This window comes from Photinus pyralis, unplaced genomic scaffold (genome assembly GCF_008802855.1).
Source record: "Photinus pyralis isolate 1611_PpyrPB1 unplaced genomic scaffold, Ppyr1.3 Ppyr1.4_LG3a, whole genome shotgun sequence".
Taxonomy (NCBI): domain Eukaryota; kingdom Metazoa; phylum Arthropoda; class Insecta; order Coleoptera; family Lampyridae; genus Photinus; species Photinus pyralis.
The window spans coordinates 21,541,108-21,554,905 of NW_022170509.1; the positions used below are offsets into that span (position 1 = coordinate 21,541,108).

Here is a 13,798-nt window from a genome sequence, read left to right on the forward strand (position 1 = left end):
TTTCCCCCTTCTTTTGATCCTGGAAATCAAAGTTTGGACTTTCTTTGGAGTCAATTGATTGTAGACAGTAAATACAAACAAGTGAAAGATTTAATATATTGACGAAACAAAATAGATTCAAAATCCATTTTCAATTACGATAAATATTTAAAATTAACCCCTACTATCTAGGCCACGTTACTTTCTAAATACCACTATTTAAATTTCAGTGATCAATAAAAATTGTGGCTAACAAAGTTGAATGTGGTAGGTAATTCTCATTGAAACTGTAAATCAAGGGAAAAGAAAATCAAATCCTTATAGGTAATTTTACAGACTACCCGAAAGAATTTTCTGTCTGTGGAACATCTCATATTTGTTTCACTTTACATGTATATAGGTACTGATCTGATAATGTAGGTACCTAAAGGCCGAGCATACTATATGATTCCATGAATGAAACTTTCAATTGAAACTCCATTTCCATATTTTAAACGCCCAGAATTTTCAAGATTGGATTAACATTTTTTTCGGTCTTCTTTGGACTTCCGTTTTTTTGCACATAAACTTTTATGTAATCGTCTGATCGGTGGTTATATGTTTTTTAGGAGCGAATTGTTTCAGGTGCGCAACCCTCTATATAAGGATTATGTAGGCATGTAGTTAAGTAACATGCACCTGTTTCTCTTTATCTATATCGCACTTACAATTTTATTTATTCCTCAATGTGAATCATTTGCGAATGAATCGCCAATAATAGCGGTTGTGTGTGCTCCGGGCGTATGACGTTAAAACATCCAACGTGCAAGTGAAAAAATGGAAATATGCTCCTACATGTAAAACAATAATTTTGAAAGGGAGTGATGGACGGATGGGGTTCGTCCAACACCACTTTGGAGAGGCAGGCGTTGCTGTTCGAGATGCACTGCACGGGAAAAGAGTGAGTTTTAATTTTATGTTAATAATTAATGGAATGGCAAAGATTAGGTGGTGCATCAAGGAGTTTTCGCCCAGGTTTACTTTTTGGGTGGTTCATTGCTCAAACTATATCTTAAAATGCACTTCTTTAATACCGCCCAATCCATAACTTTTAATAGGTATCGTGTAGGCCATGTCTAAAAGCACTCGTGTGTGAGTTTTTAGCATCTCACTTCTTGGACGCCGCTACTAGAGTAGCTTAGATGAATGCGTTTTGTGGATGAAACTCTCCGGAAAAGATGGAGTCTGTGATATGTCCGTATGGACCTGCAAGATCATCTCCATTATTTCTTGTGAGTACCTTAAAAATTACAATATTGGCAACCTATCCTCATTCTTGCGATAACGGTGTGCGCGTGCCTATATAGGAAACATTTTCATCCGGTTTCTTCCCCTTTATAGAAGCATAGTATCGCTGTACTCTCCTTTCAATGGTGCTAAGGATGAAAACCACATCCACACACCCTTGAAAGCCTAAAGCGTGTCCAGACGTATTTTGGTATAAGTACATGTCGAAGTGTGTAAAACCAGACATTGCCAAAGAGGAGAGATCTATTGCATTGAAATCAGAGCTAGAAGTGGATCGAGCTCTTTCAAACAGTAATTGCTTGCGAACTATTTTAAAGCTATGAAAACCTGATGACTCGGAAGCTTCTTTAGTTTTCCATTAAAAAAAGAACTTCGGTTCCAGAGCTTTTTTAATAATTGCAGTATCCTTTATACCAACAATGTGCACTATTATTTTCTACTCTTTATAAAAACCATAAAAAAAATTCCTTGCAATACCATGTAGAAGAGCGCGTGATTACTAAAAGGAGTTAGGTAATAATTGAAAAATGCTCGCGATAACAGGTTGCAGGAGTAAGCTTTGAGTTCTTTTCCAAAGTAATTGCACCACAATGACTGGTACCTAGCTACTATTTATTGTACAAGTGCTCGGAATGTAAGAGTGGTAAGTGCTGACTTTTACCTTTACGACTCAGGTAGTCAACTGTTTAATCACAAATGGAATTAAATGCTTCAATTATATTCTAATTGAGAATGGAATTCGCTAATACAGTAAATTGGGCTTATTTATTCCATTTTCATATGATCTCTAAAGTGCAATATCAGAAAGACATTTTTGAAAATGTGGATTATAGTTTTACCTTTGGAACCACACTCGACCACAGTAATCAAACTATAGTTGCTCATTGAACAATTTCTCAATTGAAGCAAATTTTATTAAAAACACACTACAAATATTAAGCAAATATGCATCAAACTTGGAATCCATTTTTAAACCATTTGTGAAAATACAACTCATTACTAACAGTTAAAAAGATAAAGACTTAAGTATAATAAGTAGGTACGGTTCAATGAAAATGAAAATGAAATGAAATGATGTTCAATAGAACCTCAATTCTTGCTGGTAGGGGTAACAAGTCTTTATGGTAATTTTGAAGGTTAACAATCAATTGTTCAATAGAACCTCAATTCTTGCTAGTAGGGCTTATTGGAAGGATAGGCAAACTGGGCTACTTGGAAATACAAGGTTTCTATAATGCTACCTGGTGCAGAAGGTGCCATGGGGGTAGTCGAACGTAAGGTGCAGAAACCGATTGAAGATCGTCAGTGACTATACTTTGCAATTAGCCAAGTACAAGAAGTCTGAAAGTAGCGCTCTGCTCATTATCACAATGAACATGACAGAAAGATGAGACATTAAAAAAGGTAATGTTTTGAGACAGCGTATGAAGTCTCTGGCAGGAATGGCATAAATTATTCGATGGGCAGTCTGAAGACTGGGCATATAATTGTGTATGGTGTTTGTCGGATTTAAACATGATAAGGAAGATATGACGTTTCGAAACTCATATCGAAACTAATTAAGAACGTCTGGAATAATTTAAATGCTTAAATCGCCAAAGACGATGCTAACAAAACTACCTGAGCTGTTCCTAATCTGCAAAATCCTAGACGACTTAGCGTTCAAATCAAGTTGGGGGCTGATGAATCAGAAAAACAGAACCAAAAAAAATCTAACAAGTCATCTTTGTGCATATGAGGGGGAATTTAGAGATAGATGCTGAGACACTTGCCAAGAGGTCTAGTCACAAACGAAGATGACAAACAAGAGGAAGTGAATCCAATTGTAAATCAGCGTGAATGTACCTCAGAGAACAGTGTTTCTCCTGATCAAGCTCTAGAGGGAGAAAGATCAACATTCAACAAGCCCAAGTGTTGTTATTCAGCCAGTTCCTGATGAACATCCTAGACCTGTTGAAACTGAAGATCATATGATCATTGAACATAAAGTGGATTTACCTGTTGTCAAAGTGCTTGAGCAATAAGTCGACATTCACGAGGATGAGCATGATGAGACGCGAGGTACAGGCTCAGAAGCAGGAGAAGCGATTACGCGGCCCAAGAAGTATATAACGAGTAAGCTCAGATTCCTTCCCAAATAGGTACGTCCAAGGAAGCAAGGGAGAGCGCGGATCACAAAAATTGGCAAGGTGCCAATGAATAGTGAATTAAAATCCGTTAAAGAAATAACGATCACGTGTGAACGTTGTGCGAACCACCTAATTGCAAAGAGATATCCTGATGGGTCAATTAATGAAAAAGTATAAAGCAGGGCTCGTAGTAAAAGGATTCAGGCAACGAAAAGGAATTGATTACAAACAAAAGTTACACTTGGAACAGTTCGACATTTCCTCAGCGTTCCTGAATGAAAAGGTAACAGAATATGCAGCAGCCAGATGACTTCAGCGATGGATCTTGGAGTCTGTCGATTAAACAGAAGCTTGCGTTTGGTTTGAATTTGAAACAAGCGCATCAAGGTGTCGGAACTCCTGCTTTGAAGAGATTCTTCCTGAAATTGATTTTAAGCAGAGACGCTGTTTGCTGCGCCTGTTTATAAAGACTCCTGAGAAAAAGGAGATATACTCATTATACATATGTACCTACCTGTAGATGATGGTCTTATAGCAGCAAGTGATGAGAAACACACAAATGAGTTTTTATTTGATCCGAGACAGAAATGGAAAATTACTGAAAGATCGGTATCATTCTTCTTAAGTTTAGAGATAGAGCAAGTGGGCGGCGGATCCATTACAAGTAAGAATCCTATACGAAGAAGATTCTGAAGAGCTTTCGCATGATGGATTGCAATTCAGTGGTAGCACCTGTACAGAATGGAAGTACTTATCGAATCAGGGAAAGTGGATGATTATGCATAAATGTAGGTCCTTTAGCCTATCTCATGGTCGAAACACGTCTCAACATAACATATGCTGTAGGGCTAGTATCCAGAAAGTTGCAGAATACAACTAAAAGTGATTGGCAGAATGTGAAAAGGATATTCAGATTTCTAAAAGGAACTTTAGCTCTAGGTATCAAGTGCCATAGTGTTAGTAACAACAATGGAGTCATCGAAGGGTACAGTGATGCACGCTGATCATTAAAGACAGGACGCTCTGCTACTAACGTAATATGCTGGAGGTTAACAGCAAAGTTGGCTTCAAAGAAAATTCAGCAATATGTCAGAACTGAAGGGCGTGCTGACAGTGAAAGTTGATAATGAAGCTGCCATTCGACTTGCCCATAATCCCGACTTTCACAAAAGGACAAAACACATCAAGGTTAGCGTTAAGACACTTCTTTGTGTAAGAAATGGTTCAAGGAGAAAACCAGTTCTGCTAACCAATTAACTGGCATAGTGACAAAGGCAATTCCCATAGGCCAAGGATCGTGGAAATATGCACCGAGCTGGGATTGTGAGAAACAAGTACACTGTCATCAATTAGTATTAAAGCTCGTTACATTTATGATGGTTTAATAAATGTAAGTTACATGGTTTTATGACTTAAAACAAATTAATTATGAAATAATGTTTTGACTACAGTCATTAGAAAATAAAACGTCCTTTAAAAGAGATAGACATTACTCAGTTAATTCTATACATTTTGTAATTACACTGTTGCACTACAAGTGAAGTCAACATTACACAGGTCTCCGTTAAATTTTGAACTCTTGGAATAATAACATGAAATTTATATCTAAGGAAATAAATACATCCCTACAAAAGCGTAAGCGAATTCATGCATGCATAACTTATACTACGGATAAACAAACAGAAATCGTTTAACAAATTTATACTACAATATTGACTAATGTTCGTTTGCTTCTTGTGATGACTGGGATATTCTGATTTCTGAATATCTGCTACGGACTTGTAAGAAATTTTAAACAGTTTCTTATCTCTCTGGGCGGAATGTGCTCGCTTTTCTAAAACTACCCGAAAGAATCTTCCGTTAGTATTGGTCACAAGTTTCTTGGAGAACTTCTCATATTGGATTCAGTTTACCATCCATTGCATTTCGAAAGTAACCCTAATAAGTGTCAGTCAGTAAGTGCAAAAGAAATTATAATTTATATTTTAATAACGTACCAAGACTTTTGATCTGGTAATGTAAAGTGAGTCTTAATTATGCTAACGCCTATATCAGCACTGCATAACTCTTTCAACAGTAATGTCCAGACCTAGCTTTACATTTCAAACCCCCTTTTCTCCTTTGCATGCTTTCCCAACCCTCAAGAATCATAGGGTCTTCGGATCGGTGGAAACAGAGCGATAAGTTCCATTTTACCCAAAAGCCAGACCGAACTTGCGCCTATTCCATGAATGAAACATTTAATTGAAATTCCATTATTTTATTTTGAACTTGTAAGAAGAATTACAAAAAAACGTTCATTTTAATAATGAAAAGAGTAAATAACTATTTGAAGTTAATTTTACCACAAAATATATAGGAAACGATATTATCGGCATTATAATAAACGACTGAATAATGAAAATAAATCCTTCCTCTGTTCATGTTCTCCTGGTCGTCCGTCTTCAGATTTTATGTTCTGTATATACAAAATGGCAAAAAACATGGCCGGCTTTTCAGTCATCGAGTATGACGAGTTGCCTATACACCAGGCGGTATAATCCTAACTCTCCTAATATAGCATTTATTGGAATTTTGAGACCATTAACCGTATGGACTGAATTGGAATGATGTAAATATGTATTAGAGAGGTTTTATGAAAGGCAAATATGAAATGAATAGTCATTATTTCCGCGCGTAAACAAATCAATTGTTGGGAACGTGAAACCATTGTAATTGAATAAACAATGATGAAACGTTAATGCACCAACCAATTATAAATGCTGACGTTTATGTTTTTTAAATCTTTGATCTTGTGCTGCCTAAATGCAGTAACAAAGAGCAAAATTTTAACACATATTTCTTTCGACATCTAACGTTATTTCCTTGAACTGAATTGTACTTGTTACCATTAAATCCAGGGCACTGAATTATTGCCATCATAATGTTACATCGTATTCGCATAGATATCGCTACTGTTTAACAGAAAACTGCAGCTAACCTAATAGTCAGAATATAATCGATTCAGCAAACTAACATTAGATGTCAGAAGGATATGTTCTTTTGAATTTTAGGAACTACAATAAAAAAACAGAGGGAAAGTAGATAATTTTGATACTTTTCGACAGTACGTACAAGTAACAAATTTACAAAACACATAAACTTCAGCGTTTATAATTGCGCTTGCTACGTACTTCATTAAGTTATATGTTTCTAGCACTCGGTATGTGTTTTCGACCAGATGATCGACTTCATCATGATAGGCCCTATAGGAATGATCCGTCGTTACGAACAATCTGAAAGGATATCGTGGCGGTAGATTGCTCAAAACTTACCACTCTCACAGGAAAGGATTGATTGTTACGATCGATCATTAAACTGTTTGAAACGGAACAATAACGTGCTCAAATAATTCAATACCTCAGACTGAGACCATCACCGAATCGTTGATCGTAAAGAGCCATCCACTTTGATTAAGTATATCGTTACCGATCTTCACATACACTATCAATTTGCTGTTTTTGACGCCTCTTTACGCATTTCTTAACAGACTTGCTACCCATTTACTAGGAATTGGGCCCATTTTTAAAACTTTTTTGGAAATGGAACTCATTACGAACATTGAAGACTTAATTACATACTTTTATTTGCCAAATTCGAACCTCTTGGAATAATATGAAATTTACATCTAAGGAAAATACATCTCTAAAAAAGCATAAGCGAATTTGTGCATGCATAACCTTATACTACGGATAAACAAAATTGAAACTACAACATCGAATAATATTCGTTTGCTTCTTGTGATGAATGGAATGTCCAGATCAATGAATATCTGCTACGGATTTGTAAGCAACTTTTAAGTTTCTTGTCTCCCTTGGCAGAATGTGTCCGCTTTTGTAAAGCTACCTGCAACGATCTTCCGTTAGTACTTGTCTCAAGTTTCTTGTGGAACTTCTGGTATGGATTCAGTTGACCATTAATTACATTTCGAAAGTTACCCTAATAAGTGTCAGTAAGTGCAAAAGAAATTATAATTTATATTTTAATTACGTACCAAGGCTTTCGGTCTGGTAATGTAAAGCGAGTCTTAATTATGCTAACGTCTATATGAGCACTGCATAACCCTTTCAACAGCAATGTCCAGACCTAGCTTTACATTTCAAACCCCCTTTTCTCCTTTGCATGCTTTCCCATCCATCAAGAACCACAGGGCCTTCGGATCGGTCGAACCAGAGCGATAAGTTCCATTTTACCCAAAAGCCAGACCGAACTTGCGACGATTCCATGAATTAAACTATCAATTGAAATTCCATTTTCTTATTTTGAACTTGTAAGAGCAAGAAGAATTACAAAAAAACGTTCATTTTAATAATGAAAAAAGTAAATAACTATTTGAGGTTAATTTTACCACATACTATAGGAAAAGATTTTATCGACATTATTAAAAACCTATAATAATGAAAACTGATCCTTCCTATGTTCATGTTCTCCTGGTCGTCCGTCTTCAGATTTTATGTTCTGTATATACAAAATGGCAAAAAAACATGGCCGGTTTATCGGTCATCGAGTATGACGAGTTGCCTATACACCAGGGGGCATAATCCTAACTCTCCTAATATAGCATTTTTAAAGTATATATTGGAATTTTGAGACCATTAACCGTATGGACTGAATTGGAATGATGTAAATAAGTACTAGAGAGGTTTTATGAAAGGCAAATATAAAATCCGCGCTTAAACAAATCAATTGTTGGGAACGTGAAACCATTGTAATTGAATAAACAATGATGAAACGTTAATGCACCAACCAATTATAAGTGCTGACGTTTATGTGTTTTGTAAATCTTTGATCTTGTGCTGCCTAAATGCAGTAACAAAGAGCAAAATTTTAACACATATTTCTTTCGACATCTAACGTTATTTCCTTGAACTGAATTGTACTTGTTACCATTAAATGCAGGGCACTGAATTATTGCCATCATAATTTTACATCGTATTCGCATAGATGTCGCTACTGTATGACAGAAAACTGCAGCTAACCTAATAGTCAGAATATAATCGATTCAGCAAACTAACATTAGATGTCAGAAGGATATTTTTTTTAAATTTTAGGAACTACCATAAAAAAACAGAGGGAATGCAGATAATTTTGATACTTTTCGGCAGTACGTACAAGTAACAAATTTACAAAACACATAAACTTCAGCGTTTATAATTGGTTGCTATGTACTTCATTAAGTTATATGTTTCTAACACTCGGTATGTGTTTTCGACCAGATGATCGACTTCATCATGATAGGCCCCATAGGAATGATCCGTCGTTACGATCAATCTGAAAGGATATCGTGACGGTAGATTGCTCAAAACTTACCACTCTCACACGAAAGGATTGATTGTTACGATTGATCATTAAAATGTTTGAAACGGAACGATAACGTGCTCAAATAATTCAATACCTCAGACTGAGACCATCACCGAATCGTGATCGTAAAGAGCCATCCACTTTGATTAAGTATATCGTTACCAATCTTCACATACACTATCGATTTGTTGTTTTTGACGCCTCTTTACGCATTTCTTAACAGACTTGGTACCCATTTACTAAGAATTGGGCCCATTTTTAAAACTTTTTTGGAAATGGAACTCATTACGAACATTGAAGACTTAATTACATACACTTTTAATTGCCACATTCGAACCTCTTGGAATATGAAATTTACATCTAAGGAAAATACATCTCTAAAAAAGCATAAGCGATTTGTGCATGCATAAACTTATACTACGGATAAACAAAATTGAAACTACAACATCGAATAATATTCGTTTGCTTCTTGTGATGAATGGAATGTCCAGATCAATGAATATCTGCTACGGATTTGTAAGCAACTTTTACGTTTCTTGTCTCCCTTGGCAGAATGTGTCCGCTTTTATAAAGCTACCTGCAACGATCTTCCGTTAGTACTTGTTTCAAGTTTCTTGTGGAACTTCTGGTATTGGAATCAGTTTACCATCAATTGCATTTCGAAAGTGACCCTAATAAGTGTCAGTAAGTGCAAAAGAAATTATAATTTATATTTTAATTACGTACCAAGGTATTCGACCTGATATAAAGTGAGTCTTAATTACGCTAACGTCTATATGAGCACTGCATAACCCTTTCACCAGCAATGTCCAGACCTAGCTTTACATTTCAAACCCCCTTTTCTCCTTTGCATGCTATCCCATCCATAAAGGACAACAGAGTCTTCCGATCGGCTGAACCAGAGGGATAAGTTCCATTTTACCTAAAAGCCAGACCGAACTTGCGACGATTCCATGAATGAAACTTTGAATTGAAATTCCATTTTCTTATTTTGAACTTGAAAGAGCAAGAAGAATTACAAAAAAAACGTTCATTTTAATAATGAAAAAAGTAAATAACTATTTGAGGCTAATCTTACCACAAAATATAGGAAACGATATTAGCGGCATTATATTAATAATCTAAAGAATGAAAACAATTCCTTCCTCAATCCTCAGTTCATGTTCTTCTGGTCGTCCGTCTTCAGATTTTATTTTCTGTAGGTATTATATACAAAATGGCAAACAAACATGGCGGGTTTTTCGGTCATCGAGTATGATGAGTTGCCTATACATCAGGAGGCATAATCCTAACGCTCCTAATATAGCATTTTTAAAGTATGTATTGGAATTTTGAGACCATTAACCGTATGCACGGAATTGGAATGATGTAAATAAGTACTAGAGAGGTTTTATGAAAGGCAAATATGAACTTAATAGTCATTATTTCCGCGCGTAAACAAATCAATTGTTGGGAACGTGAAAACATTGTAATTGAATAAACAATGATGAAACGTTAATGCACCAAGCAATTATAAATGCTGACGTTTATGGGTTTTGTAAACTTATGATCTTGTATTGCCTAAATGCAGTAACAAAAATCAAAATTTCAACAAACTTTTCTTTCGACATCTAACGTTATTTCCTTCAACTGAATTGTACTTGTTACCATTAAATGTAGGGCACTAAATTATTACCATCATAATGTGACATTGTGTTCGTATAGATGTCGCTATTGTATAACAGAAAACTGCAGCTAACCTAATAGTCAGAATATAATCGATTCATCAAACTAACATTAGATGTCAGAAGGATATGTTCTTTTAAATTTTGGAACTACCATAAAAAAACAGAGGGAATGTAGATAATTTTGATACATTTCGGCAGTATGTACAAGTAACAAATTTACAAAACAAATAAACTTCAGCGTTTATTGGTTGCTGTGTACTTCAGTAACTTTCTACTTTCATGTCTCCAGCACTCGATATGTGTTTACGACTGGATGATAAACTTCTTCATGATAGGCTCCATATAGGCAATGATCCATCGTTACGATCAATGTGAAAGGATATCGCGACGGTAGGATTGCTCAAAACTTACCACTCATACGAAAGGAATGATCGTACAGAGCCATCCACTGTCGATTCATCAATATCCTATTTGATCAAGTAAATCGTTATCGATCTACACATACACTACCATTTGTCGTTTCAATTGAACAGAAATAATGGTTTTGACAGATCAAGTGTACCACATAAAGATTGCCGCACAATTGTCCGTTCCATTCCGTCCCGTTAAAAAACGTTCAACATGAAAGACATTGAATTAAACATCTCTGCACACATTATCCCGTTCCGTCAAGACTCATAAGTGTGCGTTAGCGCCAACCATCGCCGGAACGGGCAAATATGCGGCAACCTTAAAGGCCTCTTTATGCATTCTTTTCAGTGCAGAATTTCTTAACAAACTTGGTAACCATTTACTAAGAATTCAGGCCATTTTTAAACATTTTTTGGAAATAGAACTCATAACGAACATTGAAGACTTAATTATCTGTTTATTTGCCAAATTCGAACCTCTTGGAAACATGAAATTTATATCTAAGGACATAAATACATCTCCAAAAAGCATGCATAACTTATACTGCGGATAAACAAACACAAATCGTTTAACAAATTGATACTACAAAATCTACTAATGTACATTTGCTTCTTGTGATAAATAGGATGTCCTTCTAATTACTGAATATCCGCCACGGATTTGTAAAGAAGTTTAAAACCCTTGTCTCTTGTGGCAGAATGGGTCTGCTTTTCAAAAACAGTCCGAAAGAATCTTCTGTTAGTATTTGTCTCAAGTTTCTTGTACAACTTCTCGTCTTGGAATGACTTTATCTTCAATTGCAATACGAAATGTGACCCTAAAGAAATTATAATTTGTAGTTTTAATTATGTACCGAGGAGCAGGAAGAATTACAAAAAAAACGTTCACTTTAATATGATCTAAGACTTTAATGATGGACAAGTAAACAACAGTTTCAACCTTTGAGGTTTACTACTCAGTCAGGAAACGACATTATCGGCATTTTCATAGAAACTGGTAACAATTACAATTATCCTTCTTTGTTTATGTTCTCCTGGTCCTTAGCCTTTAGATTTCGTGTTCTATACATACAAAATGGCAAAAAACATGGACGCTTTTCAGTCATGGGGTTAGACGAGTTGCCTACACACGAGGGTGTACTTGTCTAACGAGTCTATTAAAGCCTTTTTACCTATTTTTGAAAGTATATATTAGAATTTTGAGCCATTATTCTTACGTACGGCATTTCATTAAATTTAAAATGATGTAAATAAGTACTCGAAGTGGTTGTATGAAACAAAAATGTGAATTTAGTATTCATTCTTTCCGCGCGTAAACTAATCGTTTGTTGTGAATAAACAATGATGAAAAGTAATGCAGCAATCAATTATAAACGCTGAAGTTTATGTGTTTTGTAAATTTGTTACTTATACATAACTTAGACTAAGAATTAAGGTACATACTGTCATTGTTTAAAACTGTCTAAATGTATCAAACTTACATGTTGGTTTTTTTAAAATTTAAAATATACTTCGTTCTGACATCTGACGTTAGTTTGCTGAATCGATCATATTATTACTAGTAGGTAGATGCAGGTTTCTGTCATACGGTGGCGACATCTATGCGAATATGATGTCACATTATGATGGTAATAAGTTAGTGCCCTACATTTATTGGTAACTTTTACAATTCAGTTCAGAGAAATAACGTTAGATGTCGCAACAATATATTTTTGAAATTTTGCTTTGTGTTGCTACATTTAGGCAGTACAAGATCAAAGTTTTACAAAACACATAAACTTCAGCATTTATAATTGGTTGCTGCATTATCGTTTCATCATTGTTTATTGAATTACAATGGCTTCATGTTCCCAAAAATTGATTTGTTAACGCGCGGAAAGAATGAATACTAATTTCATATTTTCGTATCATAAAAACTCTCTAGTACTTATTTACATCTGTTTAGATTTATTGAAATGCCATACGTATGGGTAATGGCCTCAAAATTTCAATATGAACCTTAAAAATATGTAAAAATGCTTTTTACGCACGTTAGGATTGTGCACCCTGGTGTATAGGCAACTCGTCATACTCGATGATCCGAAAAACCGGCCATTTTGATCTAGTAGCCCGATATTCAAACTGTTTGAAATTATGGATTCTACAGGCCACATTCTATAAGAAAATTGTTTTTTCCGGGTCGATCTGAGACAATTTTTTTTGAGGGTCTCAAAAAAAGGCAGTGTATAACCTTCCTTTTTTACCAAAAATCGACTGCACCAAAATTTCTCGGGAAAACACTTGTTCTTATTAATTTTGGTGCGTAGAATCCAAAACAATTCGTACTTTTTCGATCAGACTTCCCAATCAAAAGTTATGGACTAGAAACCAATTTCGAAAGAAAGTTCAAAGGCTGTAACTTTTGATCTAGTATCCCAATCTTCAAACTGTTTGAAATTATGGACTCTACAGGCCAAATTTCTCAGCTCTTATGGGATACATACTTCCCCATCAAAAGATCTTTTTTAATCAGACTTCACTTTTTAGCCGGTCTCAAGCAGTAACCTCCATCGCTAGCTAACGACGACACTTTTCCGATGCGAAGACCGAAGGAACTAGTCAACTCTGCAATTCTCAACAAAGACCAACATTCTTGGGTAAGACAATGAAATCCTGTTTATACGTTTCTGGATAATCTTATTGTTGTAGGGATGAATACTGTTCACCATCACCACTTCGAATTCGGCGCTGTCATCATCATCATTCCGGTCCATCCGTCATCGAGGTTTACTGGTAGCTACTAGTAGTCAATCAAAGCGACTATGGTGTTTCACTACTAGTAGCTTCAATTGAGAACAAAATATACGTAGCAAGTTATTTATTTTTTAAGTTATCACTGTTACAAGAAGATCTTTGTAATACAAAAAAAGAACCTTATTTCATTTGTTCATCTCTAGAATTATATTGTACTGCCCTAACTGCACTTTGCTGGCAGCTGGCACTAGTT

The 13,798-nt window shown here is 35.4% G+C and overlaps 4 long non-coding RNA genes across 4 annotated transcripts; 1 reads left to right on the forward strand and 3 right to left on the reverse strand.

Annotated features, from left to right (window-relative positions):
- Positions 1-733: 733 nt before the first annotated feature.
- LOC116165825 lies at positions 734-13,790 on the forward strand. The gene is made up of 4 exons (XR_004144197.1): positions 734-919; positions 1,123-1,250; positions 13,339-13,448; positions 13,501-13,790. It is a non-coding gene; the product is annotated as an uncharacterized LOC116165825 (long non-coding RNA).
- Positions 6,996-7,807, reverse strand: LOC116165823. Its single transcript, XR_004144195.1, has 2 exons — positions 7,429-7,807; positions 6,996-7,373 (listed from the first exon to the last, which is right to left on the reverse strand). It is a non-coding gene; the product is annotated as an uncharacterized LOC116165823 (long non-coding RNA).
- LOC116165822 lies at positions 9,030-9,973 on the reverse strand. Its single transcript, XR_004144194.1, has 3 exons — positions 9,814-9,973; positions 9,462-9,731; positions 9,030-9,406 (listed from the first exon to the last, which is right to left on the reverse strand). It is a non-coding gene; the product is annotated as an uncharacterized LOC116165822 (long non-coding RNA).
- Positions 11,251-11,928, reverse strand: LOC116165824. Its single transcript, XR_004144196.1, has 2 exons — positions 11,687-11,928; positions 11,251-11,630 (listed from the first exon to the last, which is right to left on the reverse strand). It is a non-coding gene; the product is annotated as an uncharacterized LOC116165824 (long non-coding RNA).
- Positions 13,791-13,798: the final 8 nt, after the last annotated feature.